Source organism: Centroberyx affinis, unplaced genomic scaffold, assembly GCF_046629955.1.
Source record: "Centroberyx affinis isolate AG114_WGS23_722 - 3 ecotype Tasmania unplaced genomic scaffold, CSIRO-AGI_Caff_v1 ptg004228l_1, whole genome shotgun sequence".
NCBI lineage: Eukaryota > Metazoa > Chordata > Actinopteri > Beryciformes > Berycidae > Centroberyx > Centroberyx affinis.
In genome coordinates, this window is record NW_027281970.1 from 135,559 (window position 1) to 149,516 (window position 13,958).

Genomic DNA, 13,958 nt, shown 5'->3' on the forward strand with positions numbered 1-13,958 from the left:
TTTCCTCCACTTGATTTAAGAAAAACAGCATTTTCAAACACTGTTTTGAATTTTGTTTTTTGCAGTGTATCTCCCTCTGTTATGCAAGTCTCTGGGACTGCAGGTGGAGAGAGAGGGGTTTAAGCAGTGATGAGATTTGGGAGGGTGTGTGTGTGTGTGTGTGGAGGGGTGGAGGGGTGGGGGGGTGCTCGGATAAGGAGGGTGGGGCAGAGAGGAACCTTAAAGCCAGGTTTGGCATCCTTTGGCTTTAAGGCTAAAGAAAAAGCCCCTGGTGTACAGCGGCAGTGCAAATCTTATTAAAGTGCAGCTAATCCAGTGTGGAGATAGGTTTGATATTTGTCTGAGAAATTAAGCAGCACTCCAGATTGCGGCAGATAACTGTTAGCCTGGAAACAGAGCCGCGGCGCACCGGCAGTTCAAAGAGAGACAGTCAAAAGCAATTAGGGGAAATCAGTTGCCTTGTCATTCAAATTCGTTCCATCGTATGTGCCTCCCTGTTTATCCCACTGAGGTAAATAATCTGTTTGAGCTCCCTCTCTGCTTTTTCTCTCTTCCTCTGTTTCCCTCTGATTTGCTCTCTCTCGCCCTCTTCCTTTCTTCATATCTCTGCCCTCCTCCTCCCTGTTTTTCTTTTCCTCTCTTTCCTTCCCTCTCTCCCTTTGTTTCTCTCCCTGTGTTTCTCTCCATTTCTTTCTCTCTTAACCCCTCACTCCTCTCTCTCTCTCTCACACACACACACACACACACACACACACACACAAACACACCTGGTAGAGTTCAAAGAGTAGATGATTCTGAAATTAAAGAAATATCTCAGGAAAAATCTTCTGTGAAACAGAATTTACATATTAGTCCTCTGATCTTCCTGTGATCAAGTCTCTCCCAAAGCTGAAAACGAGAGCCAAGACAAATCTGTGACAGACAAAGCTTGGAACTCGCCCAATGACCATTAACTGAAGAATGATCTAGTATGAATGAATGAATATGAATGAATAACAGTGAGGCGGGACATGAGTTGAAAGTATCCACGATTATCACTTGGGTGTAAAAAGCACAAATAAAGACCAACAACCTGGGCGATGGGGAGAGATTAACAAGAGTACCTTTCACTAACAAACACAAAACAACTGATATAAATAAATCTTCAGAATCTGACATCTCATTCCCCAGACTTCAGCAGCTGAAGGCAGAGGAGACAGATGCAGGGAGGCTAACGGGACTCGGGACCCGCTCGTCTCATCAGGTGGCTCCTCACGTCTCTCTGCCTCCCGACTAAACCCCGGGCTCCGCTGCAGCCATCGGGCATCAGTCAGTGCCATCAGCCATTAGCCACCAGCCATCGAGGGAACGCTTCCTTTGAAATGTATGAAAGCCGCTCGGCTGCCCGCGTTGCGTTCCTGTTGCATCACGTCCGAAAGGAAGCGGTCGAGCTCACAAACTGATGAGACGCAATTCTTGATGGCTGATGCGCCTGTTCATCACTTAAAAAAAAACTGAAAATAAGTGGCAACCCAAATACTGTAAGTTTGACTCTTTTGCATGAGTCAATAACCCAGAAAACACCCAATATCAAGTTTATTTCTCATTCATTTTTTAACTTTTTTGACACTTCCATTGGATGCGTTGTGTATGCAGGCAGTGGAGCAGCTTTCAAAGTTTTTAAAGGAAGTATTCCCAAGATGGCTGATGGCTAATGCTTAATGCTAATGGCTGTAGTGGAGCTTAGGGGGTTTAACGCTCAACAAGATCCTTCAAGTCCACAGAGTCTTGAAGTAACTGTCTTATGCAGCAGCAACTCTTGGTTCAACTCTAAATTGCAACTCTAAGTTCACAGATATTGATCGAGCTGACCAAGATCTGAGCTCATAAGAGTAACTTAAGTGAATTCTGTTTTGAGTTTCTACTGTATATCTGCTTATATACATGTTGTTGTTTGTCTGCAACTTTTATTTTTATCAAGATGCTAGACTAGACTAGATCTTACTTACAAAACATCTTTCTATTCATCAGTTGCTGTAGAGCCGAGTGTCTTGCTGGAGACAGTGTGATGCATCCTATTAGAGATAACAGGCTCTTGTTTTGTTTTGGCAAATCTTTGACAGTGCTACCAAGGGATGGTGCTTTTGTTATATCATAGTTCCCTATTAGTTAACTGTGCCTCCCCAAACACTTTTTAACCAAGATGACTTGTTGTGTCTGCTGGGATTTCCTCTGTTCTGTTGTCTCTGTTTTCCCAACTACTAATAATGCCCTCTCTCCTCCCCCACAGTATTGCCAAGACAAAACAGCGATATTCTTCACACAACTGCACACACACACACACACACACACACACACACACACACGAATGCCAGACACACAGATGCTCATGCATGCACGCAGACACAACCACACACACACACACACACACACACACACACACATACACACACACAATCATATGGACTTTCCACATTCACATACACAAACCACTTACACACAGATGCACACAATCACTTCAAGTGAAAAACTATAGAGACAATTTATCATAACTTTAGTTTGCAGCAAGACTTCTTTGGACAATAATTGGTTCTCCAAATACGCTGTGATGGGGTCCTTTTGGTCTTTATCATTGATTCAGCAAAACATGATGAAATTTAGAGGAGAACCAAGAGGCCACTCCACCCGTGATGCAGAATACTAATTTCCTCCCCGGATCCCTCAATGACTAATCCATTCCTTAGAAAGTCAATACTATTCCGCAGCTGTAGCAGGGAAACCACGCAACTGCAATTTGGCCGTTTTTCATTGTCTTAGCTGAATTGAAAGTGTGTGTGGTCATGTATATCGTCAGTGAGTTTCATGACCATTGGGCCCTTAAGATCTCTTAAAAACCTATTTGTACAATTTCAAAACCCCATTGTGCCAATGAGAAAATAAGCCAACTTCTTCACTGGAAAGCGTACTTTTTTTTTTGCAGATACGTTTTTATTTTTTGCCTGACAATAATAAATTGATTTTGGGCTGAGTGGCTCAGTGGTATGAATGATGGTGGAATGAATTTTTGTATTAATAAATGAAAAGAAAAAAAAGAACTGAAAATGAAAAAAGGCTTATGACTTCTATAGTAGCTCTAAAAAGTCTAAATTGGATATTATGGTCATGAATACACATAACTTTAGAAGAAAAGGCGTTATATGAGAGTGTAACAGTATTGCACAGAAGTAGAGTAAGAAGACAAATGACAAATTTGTATTTTTTGTGTGAGTAGGGTTAGACCAATACATCTTTTAGCTGGTATTGGCCTTTTATTAAATATCAGACATCAGCCAGTCATGTTGTCCACTGCCAATATGATGGAGATTCAGATTCACAAAACTTTATTGTCCATCCCATGACAGAAAATGATATTTGGTGAGGGCTCATAAAAACACATAAAACACAAGCTTAAAGAGAAACACAACAACAAACAACAATCAACAACAGACAGACAGACAGGTTCCTCCCTGACCACAGCAACATAAAGTCTGTAGAACCTGGAGTGACATTTTATTTCATTTTTTGCACATTTTATTTATTCATGTAACTGTTCAATAATATTTTTGTGAATTAATTCTTTATTTAAAGGCAGTAATGTATCCAGAGTTGGGGTCTCCCTGCCTTAAAGAGCTGCTAACACTAAAATAATTTCATCAGTCTGGGTTTAAGTGTTACTTAACAGTTAAGAGTTTTAGTGTCCCATGATGGTCTAAATGCTGTTTCAGAGACTTTCCCATCTTGCCAAGAATAAAATTCTGGGGGAAACAAATAATCCTTCAATATGTTGGCATGAAAATGGTCCATGTTACAGATACTGAATATTGGCACAATGAAATACATTTTTATTGCATGTTTTGCATGTTTCTGTAGCTGTGGTCAGGAGGAACCTTCATCATATCAGAAGTAGACGACATGTCTGGCCGATATCTGATACATAAATAAAAAGACAATACATCAGCAATCAATATATCAGCAAACAATGTATCTATCTAACGCTAATTTAAACCATGATTTGTTTATTCGTGCAAATCCACTGTACCCTCAGCACTCTATCACTATGTGCGCTGAAGAATAAATCTAAGCACATTGTCATAAATGAGCTCCAGCGGGCCCTGAACGCCTCGTCTGTCCCGCAGCCTGGTCTCACAGCCCATCAGAGGGCAGAGACGGCTGCGTGTCGATCCAGGCCCGCCCCGCCAGCTGCACCCGGCCCGGGCCGTGCCAAGACACACGGCGAGGGAGTCCAACGAGATGACAATGATCCTGACCGCGCAACAACTGGCTGTCAGCAACACATCCTATTATCCCCTGCTCTCATTATGCTCTCCCCTTCTTTGGTTTCATTAATGTGACGCACAGAACAGGTGTTCCCCTCCCTTATCTGACAATGTTGAGACAGATTGGGACAAATATGGGATTTAGACGCCACTGAAGGCCACAGTGTTGGTAAAGACACACTGGAAATGTTAGTGTTTGTGAGTACAATTCTCTGTCAGGAGGCGAGAGACTAGGGAGAGGATATTTTCTAGAATTGCTGCTTTTGCCAGTAAATCCAGGGGCTTGATCAAAGAGCACAATGTCAGTCCAGATGTAATTGTTGCCAATTTTCTCAGTTAAAGAACAATCTGGGGGAAACAGGGCTATTACTTTTATCTACTGTCTGGTCGCTGTGGTTCTGACCCTTAAAATCCTAACTCTTGTTTCAGCGCTGCGGGTTTGACCCTTTCACCCCTTACTATTGATTGCTTGTAATGTCCGTGATCTACAGTAGGAATTGAAGCTTATTCTACTGTTGTACTCATTGGAAGTATCCGGATGAAAGTGCCAGCTAAATGCCGAAAATATAAAATGTAAAAGGCACTATTGGGAGCAAAGAAAACAGCGAGAGGACATTCACTTAAGAGTCATTTTTATCAGTGCTTACGGGTCAGAAATAACAATCACTACTTTAAATACTAAATATTGTATGAGTCTAAAATAACATAACATAACATAACCAATAGTGCACTGTATCTGCACTGAATGTACACAATATTAGAGACATCTTGTTGATATTGAGTTGCAGTCCCTTTTGCACAATCCACATCTCAATTGTCTGAAAGCTTAAAAACTCTCCCCTAACTCGTCTGCTTCTCTTTATCCACATCTCCTCCTTTGAGATAGCTATATATTTAAAGGATAATGCTGGTGCTTTTTAATACATTTCTTACCGTCAACAAATCCTATGAAAATAACAAAATCAACAATGCGTTTGCTCTACTCCCGTTACTTTCCGACTTCCCACGTTTCCTTTTTAGCCGTCAACCTGGAAGTCATTGGCTCCAATTGTAAGCTAAAATCCTTTAAATACAGCTCACAAAGACATAGTTTCAATTTTAAAAATCGCTAACTGTTACCATGAAAACTCAGGCTGTTGTAGTTATTACCAAATCAAATTCAAATGGGAACAAATTCTTCATTACGCCGGGGACTATTTTTGGTGCTACGGAACTACTTTCCTGAGATCGCAAACATGTTTACAGCCGGCTTATTAAGTTATTTGAGGAAAAAGTCGGCTGGCCTGGTGCATCGTGATGATGAAATATGCTGCAGAGCAGCAGCATGGCTCTTTGACGTGTTTTTAATTGTTTTTTTAATACAATAGAGTTCTATGGCTGCTGGGACATGGCTGCATTGTGCATTGGCTACATGGACGAGACTTGTTGGCAAAGCAAAATCATTGCTGATATTGTTATTTTCATAGGATTTGTTGACAGTAAGAAATGCATTAAAAAACACCAGCCTTATCCTTTGATAAGGGAAATCATAAGGGATAATGGCTTTTACCTGGATTCACTTCCTGAAAAGACTAAGTGTCCCTAGTGTTTTGTACATTCAGTGTTTGCTTTAAGTGTGATAAGTACAGTATATCTAGGGTTTTGTGCACATACATGTAATCCATCTGGGTATTCTCATTGTACAGCTAACTGGCTAGCATTGTTACAAGTCTCTCCTTATGCCCATTCAGGTTGTAAAAGGTATTGTCAGCAGGCTAACATGCACTTGCTATGAGAGTTTACTGCAGAATACAAAGGCTGCACTTACACTCATCGTTTCAATGGGACTTTTATCATCTGATCACACCTGGGTGCATCAAGTGACAGGGCTGGATGGAGCCGAAATCAGATTTTGCTCACATTGGTATGGGATCTTCAAGGCCAGATATGGAAGTGGTCTGGATTGCATTGTGATTGGAACATCTATGCAGTCTGAACATAATCCAGCAACAATGTGCACACAATCGATGTAAAGAGACGGAGTGGGAGTGCGGGAAAAAGGTAACGCAGACACAAAACAGCCATTTTCACGCCAAGTGTGGACATACAGTGATCTAATCTCATGAAATCCAATCTTTAGAATCCGATCCCAATAATCTCATTGAAAATTGCAAGTGTGACTGCAGCCATATTTACTGGGCCGCTGCCACACAGAAGACGTCGTGGAAGCACAAGCACCAGATACACACAGGTCATCCGGATAGTACAGCTAGTTTACTGCTGTGGCACGGCTGGCGGTGTCTTTTCATGCCTGTTAGCAATACAAAGTAATAAATTCTTATCGCTTTACAGTTGGTTGACAGCGGAGACAGCCAATTATGTAAAATCCAATATGGCTAACATCCTGGCAGGCTAAATACAAAATCGATGTTCAGATTTGGTTCACCAGCAATCTAAAAATACAGAATCTGGATGGGAATGTCCAAGCGGAGATACTGCGGAGGCAAACTGCACCATGTGAACATACTGTAACGACTGTCACTACTGGCCTTTGGCACTCTTTACTGAGGTATATGGCTGTTTTCTGGCAAAGCGTTTTGCCATATTACTCTGATGATAATGATGATGATGATGATGATGATGATGTTATTCTGTTGCATTGCTGTTCTTTTCTCTCTGTCCTCAAAGACACAGCACTATAAACTGAGGCTGGAATAAAGTAGCAATATCTGTCAGAAACATTTGGGTTTGTTCTCTGTCTCTCATCTCTCTCTCCATCTCTCTCTCTCTCTCTCTCTCTCTCTCACACACACACACACACACACACATGCATACATGGATACTCACAAATACCAAAATGCACAGAGCAGTTTCTCTCCCTGCTGTATGCACTGTTTGTACAGTACGCATACCAATACCAAGATACAGCACACACATGTACAATCTCTCTCTTTTCTCTCTTCCTCTGTTTCTCTTCCCTGCACACACACACACACACACACACACACACACACACTCATTCTTACTATTTCTCTTACTCCAGCCTGCACCTACAGTGTGCATATTACTGTAACACCAAAATTCTCTCTCTCTCTCTCTCTCTCTCACACTTTCTCTCTCTCTCTCTCTCTCTCTCTCTCTCTCTCTCTCTCTCTCACCTTCCAGAGATTCAACAGCTCTGAACATGCTCTCTGCTGAAGCCGAACCTCTTCCTGACAGCAGGGTGAGCGGGGAGCCAGGTAGCCGTGTTCCCTCTCACCAGGGCCACTGCACCTCCCCAGGGTGTTCATCCACTGTGTGTGTGTGTGTGTGTGTGTGCGTGTGTGTGTGTGCGCAAGATCGAGTGTGTGCTTATGTGTGTGTGCTGAAAATGATATTCTGTGACTGTGAATGTGTGTGTCTTTCTGTCAGCATCTTTATGTGTTTGCCTACTTGTGTGAGCGCAAAGCATGCACCTGCACATTTGTCAGCTGTGTTAGTTCTACAAATATTTCTCAGAAGCAGAGCTACTCTGATAAATAATCTCATTGGCTGAGTTAAACCTCAGTGGGCGGAGCCAAATAATCAGTTTTTCAGAGCGCAGGTAAACAAACTTGAATGGCAAAGAAGGAACTCTGGATAAAATATAACTAAAAATATAAATGGCAGTGACTTTTTCATTCATCAATGGCCATGACATTCATGATGTTGGAAGGTCAGCAGCTAGCTAACTAGCTTACCTAGATAGCTATAGGCTAGTATGGCTAGTTTGAACTTGGAAGGTCAGCTAGGCTAACTAGCTAACCTAGATAACCTAGTATGGTTAGACTGCATTTAGGCTTCATAATATTAGCTTCCTCCTCTCTTACCTCATCTTTTTCACTGGGCTTCAGTCTAATGTTATTTATCCAGAAAAACTGTTGTTCTTTGGCTCCACCCACTGAGGTTTAACTCAACCAATGAGATTATTTCTGCCTCCAGAGCAGCCAAGAAATGTTTGCAGAACTAAAACTCCAATCTGCCATATGCATGAACATGAGTGAGTGTGTGTCTATCTGACAATGCGAATGTATGTGTTTGTCTGCTTGTGTGTGTCCTTGTTCTGTAGGGTGTGACTTCTGGTGTGTGTAACTGCCTGTCCGTACTGTAATGTGTATGTGTGTGTGTGTGTGTGTGTGTGTGTGAGAGTGTGTGTGTGTGCTTGTACGTGTGCCTGTGACAGAAGGTGACAGAGTGAGGACACGCTGATTGCTCGCCTGGGCTGTGAATCCATTGCCAGCACATAATTATAACTTTTACGGAGAGCTCTCCGAATGTGTTTTTAACCTGGAGGGCACAGGTCAGCAGACAATTAGAGTGAAAAAAACTTTTCAATGAGAGCGAAAAACCAACCTTGAAACCGACAAATGGAACTCTCTTTGTTCAGAGAGATGGTTTCAAGGCTTCGCGACGGCAGTGTCATTACCGAGTTATGTTATCATTTGTGTTCTCTGCTGCAGATGCCCTCACTGGCCAAGACTCTACTCCGCATTAATTACTGATTGTGGACGCATCCTAATTAACGGCGTCGTTCCAAAAGATAAAAATAGACGGGGCTTTGATGTTACTGCTTGGCAAAGCTCTGTGGTCACACGCTCCTTGGGAGATGACCCGTGATGAGCAAGTAGGTGAGTTGATGTTTCATTATGTAAGGGAGCAGATTAGAAGATGCACCGATGGTTTTCGGCGTCCCCTTATCTGAGACGCGAGAGAGAGCATTATGCTCCGTGAGATCGGGATGAAATGATAATGTGTATTGACAGATTCGCTCCTCTCTCCTATCTCTCTCACTTGCTTTCTTGTGCTCTCGCACACATTCACAGCAATATCATTCTGCATGAGCACATTATCGTTTTCGATCTCTTGGCTACATCCAACGGAATAAGGTTGGGCTTTGTGCTGGGTTTGATGTCGATGTGCAAGAGTGACTTTGAAATTGAATTTCGGCCGCTCCTTTTTCCCCCCCTCCGTTCTGCTGGCATTGCTGGTGTTGTTTATAACGTCACTGTTCTCTGGCTAATGTGGCCTAGTGAGCAGAGCGCATCACAGTATTAATGTGGTCCTTGTCACTTGGAGGAGGTCTTTCCCAGTTTAGCTCTCTGGTCATGAGTTTAGAGCCAGAGGCGTCTTTTTAATGAGGAAGAGGGACACAGTGACAGGGGCAAGCTGACCTGATCCAAGCCTGGACCCAGCTAGTACCATGCCCTACTGTATACACACATACAAACACACACACACACACACACACACACACACTGAAACACACACATGCACAGATACCCAGTAATACACTGCCACCCTGTAGAGACAGATCAAGTCAGACACAAATGACTGGCTAGGCTCTCTTTGTGTCAGAAGCAATTTGAAGTGCCTACTGAAGATTGCCAGGTTTGGGAACACAGAGAAGCTTCTTCATGTTCACTCATACGAACACAGGAATGCTGAGAGCCTCCGTCCAGTCGTCCACACCGGCATTTCACCCAGAAATGTTTTCTTGCTGGGGTGGAAAAGCTTTTGAAATGGCATTTAGATCACCAGACGTTAAAACTCTCCACTGAACCAACACTAATGCAATTTTATGAAACATTTAAACTATATGACACAAAATCTCTCCTTTGAAACCAATACGAATGCATCATGTTAATAAAAAATATTCTGTTAGGTAATACTTCACTCATCCCCGTAGTGAAATTCTCATTTCTCTTGCCCCTCTCTGCAGGGAGGTCAGGTGCTTGAACCTGGATCATCTTGTTGTAGAGTGATCTCCCTGCTCACTATGCCGCCCTGCTACCCCACATGACACTAAAGCTGCAGAGTTAATTCAAATTTTACAAACCCTGGTTCACTTGTTGGGTAGTGTGAACCTAAACGAACCAAATACGCAAGTGCAATGAAGTAAACTTTTCCACTACGGTTCGGACCAAAGAAAACAAACTGTAAACGTGATCTCACCCTAAAACTCTCCACTGAAACACAAATGAAACTCTCTGAAACAGCATTTAGACCACGTGACACTGAAATCCTCCATTGTAACCCAGCGCTAATAAAATCCACTGAAGCAGCATTTAGGTTTTTTCACAAAATCTCTCCCATGAACCCAATAATGATGAAACTCTCTCAGGCACGGTGACAGCTCCCCTAGACAGAGCGGTGTACTCTAACTGTTCAGTGGTATGAGGGACCGCCGGTCTACAGTCGCTCCCCACACACACACACACACACACACACACACACACACACACATAGCACAGGAGAGGAATTGGAAGTGAGTTCTCTCTTGGCATGGATGTGAGTGTGTAGGCGACGCAGCGCTCTGCTACTGCTGCTGCAGCCAGGCAGGGCAGAGCAGAGAGCCTTATTGCTGCTGACACCGAGTGCATATGAAGAGTTTTGTTACAAAATGAGATATCTACTCAGGAACTACTTGAAGTTATGGTAAATTACTTGTGAAAAGATTGCTTAAACCATTGGTAAACAAAGTTGTAACACTCTTAAAGAGACTGGTTCATCTGTTGGATAAAAACCTTCACGTAATGTGTTTTATTCCTATATCAATATAGAGCAATTTGGAATATAACGCTCATGTGTTGAGTGATATATATTATCATCATATTATATTATAACTGTACTGTGTTACTGTGGACTTTTATAAGTTGTCAATTTGACTGTAATTACCCAGTGTTCACTATCACTAACGTCACCAAGACAAATTCTTTTTTTTTTTTTTTTTTGAATATTTTATTTTGCTTTTTCAAAACCAAACACAATAACAAACAGCAAATAACTAACAAATGACAGTACAAAGTCAACAAGACAGCAATCAATAAACAAATCAAAGTTAAATCAAATAGACACCGTCCACAATAACAACAAAATAATATAACTAAACAAAACAAAACAAAACATTGAGAGACACAGGGCAACATCACACCTCAAGAATCACATGGTCAAGCACATCCTCAATACAGGAAGACTATACAGAGGCACAATCAATCTGGTGTGATGGGAGGTTTTCCATATAATCCACAAAGGGTTGCCATATCTTGTAAAATGTTTTACTCTTATTCCTCAACCAGTAAGTTATTTTCTCTAGGGGTATACAGCTATTAATTTCAGAGAGCCACATTCCAATTGGGAGGGGGGCATCCGATTTCCATTTTAACGCAATACATTTTTTAGCAATGGCCAGCAAAATTTCTGTGAGCCTTATAGCGTGGCTATTTTTAAGGTTGGAGTTAGTAAAATTACCCAGTAAACAAACCTCCGGATCTAATGGAAAGATAACACCATGAATACTGGATAGGGTGTCACACACCCCCTGCCAAAACCCCTGAAGTTTAGGGCATTGCCATGTGGAATGTAGGAATGTTCCTTCATCTAGGCCACCAAGACAAATTCTTGTTCATTTATTGCACATGGCGAATAATGTGTTTCTGATTCTGATGCCAATTAGTAAAATCAGTCATATGCTTTACAGCATGTTTGCTCAAATATTGCTGCTCTTTGACTTCATCACAAACAGCATTTGCTTGGAAAAGGATGAGTTTTGCTCTTATTTCAGCCGTAGGAAGATTCAAGCTAAATGATCTGGCATCTAGTTTGTTGAGAAATACTAGAGTTTGTGTTACTAATTTGGTTCTACTGACATTGGAGAGAGAATTGTCTGCAGTATCAATAAAGGATAAATGCAGCAGGAATGCATAAATGTGGGGTTTCTGTGAAGGCTTCCACTGTAACTGACTGGCTCAACCTCTTCCAGCTCAAATGTTATTTCGAGCGAGACAGCACCGCTCGAGTCATCGATCCACTTGACGCAAGGTGGTGTTTTGTTCACCCCATAAGCACTTTTAATCAAGTGATTACCATCTGGCTTTTGATTACAGAGACAGGCCGTCTTTGATGATAATGTCAGGTAGGAGAATAGATGGTACAGCGAGGCACAGTAGCCTGCCAGACGAAGATTGTACAGTTCCTGCGGATGGAGAAACTATAAAGTTAAATATGTTTCCAAATATGTTCCAATTTCGGTCCTTTATAGTGTTTTGTGAATGTGTACACTACCAGTCAAAAAACACACCACATTTTTCTTTATTTTAATAATTTTCCACATTTTAGAGTAATAGTAAAGACATCAAAACTATGAAATAACACAAATGGAATTCTGCAGTGACCAAAAAAGCATTAAACAAATCAAAACTATCTTATATTTTAGATTCTTTAAAGTAGCCGCCCTTTGCCTTGATGGAAAGGCAAAGGCTTTGGAAAGAAATTCATACATAGGTTCAACTTCACTATTTATATTTGTCTAAGAAACACATTTCAAGCATTTAAGCAGAAGCCTTTAGATCAAAATGGCTTTAAGATAATGAAAAACATAGAACATTCAATCAGGTGTGTCCAGACTTTTGACTGGTAGTGTATGTGCACGCAAGCGTGTGTGTATGTGTGTGTTTACGTTGTTTCCATATGTGAGAGTGCAGAGTGGGCGGCTGCATAGCAAGTAAGGTGAGGAGAGAGGTGGAGAGGATAGGAACACTTTCACCAAAACACTATCTAAATCCAGCACAGATTGGGCGCAATTGAACAAATGGTAAAAGAGAAAACACCTGTTATTTGTTGGTTCGAAGCGCTGTGATGAAACAAACAATTTAGGCTGGATTTGCACAAGAACACAAGATCTGATTTTAAGTCTTTGTGACACAGGTCTGATCCTCTCACAGCTGAGTAAAGAAGGAGAAACCACACGGAATCTAGGTTTTGACTCTCTGAGGCCCAAATCTGATCCAAATCTGCTCGTCATCCCTGTCTCAACAGAGGAAAACCTCATGGAATCTGATTTCCTCCGAGATCAGATTGCAAAGGCACAAGAAACGGTGCCTCAAAGAGTTAAAGAAATTAGAGTTTCTGTTTTATTGTGAATGCAGCTTTAGTGTATATATGCAGATGCCTCGTGGAACCAATTCATGAGCTTGGAATTATGAGGTTCCATCTGCATGCAGAGTAGTTTTGAGATACTGAGCCTTCAAGTAGTGCCATTCTCTACAGTGAAAAAAATAGTAGTTTTGCATGTGTACGTTTTAACCACTTAAATGAATGCTTTCAAAACTGTCTGACACATGTAAACCTGTTTGTAGAGACACATTATATCTCATGTTTGAGCAAAATGTCAGTTGGAACTTGCCTGGTGTCTAGTCCCCATGAATCACCCTGCAAATTCAAAATGGTGCTAAAAAAGGGGAACTAGAACCACATAATACCAAAGTCCCTGTGGGAATCGGGGGTGGAGTCAAGCATTGAGGTGGAGAGCGACACTTGAACCCTAGTAACCCTCTCCTACATAGACCCTTCTGTATGTCAGAAGGTGGAGGAGACTGGAGGTGATTATCAAATCCAAGAAAGCCAAGTGGATACTTGTTTCCTTGTGGAGAACGTTTTTCCCAAGTTATCTTGGAGAGAACGAAGCTCTCATGAATGTAGGAGCAGAGAGCATTTTTCCAGTGTGAGATGGGCTGTGCACTTGACATTGCATGATTAATTAATGCACACAGATGTTCATTTTACCAGCTGATTCAACAAATCTCTTTACACTGTGACCCTGTTTCGATGTGATGCATCGCTCTCGCAATGAATCTTTGGGACCGAGTCGCCATGCGATGCTTCTTCAGG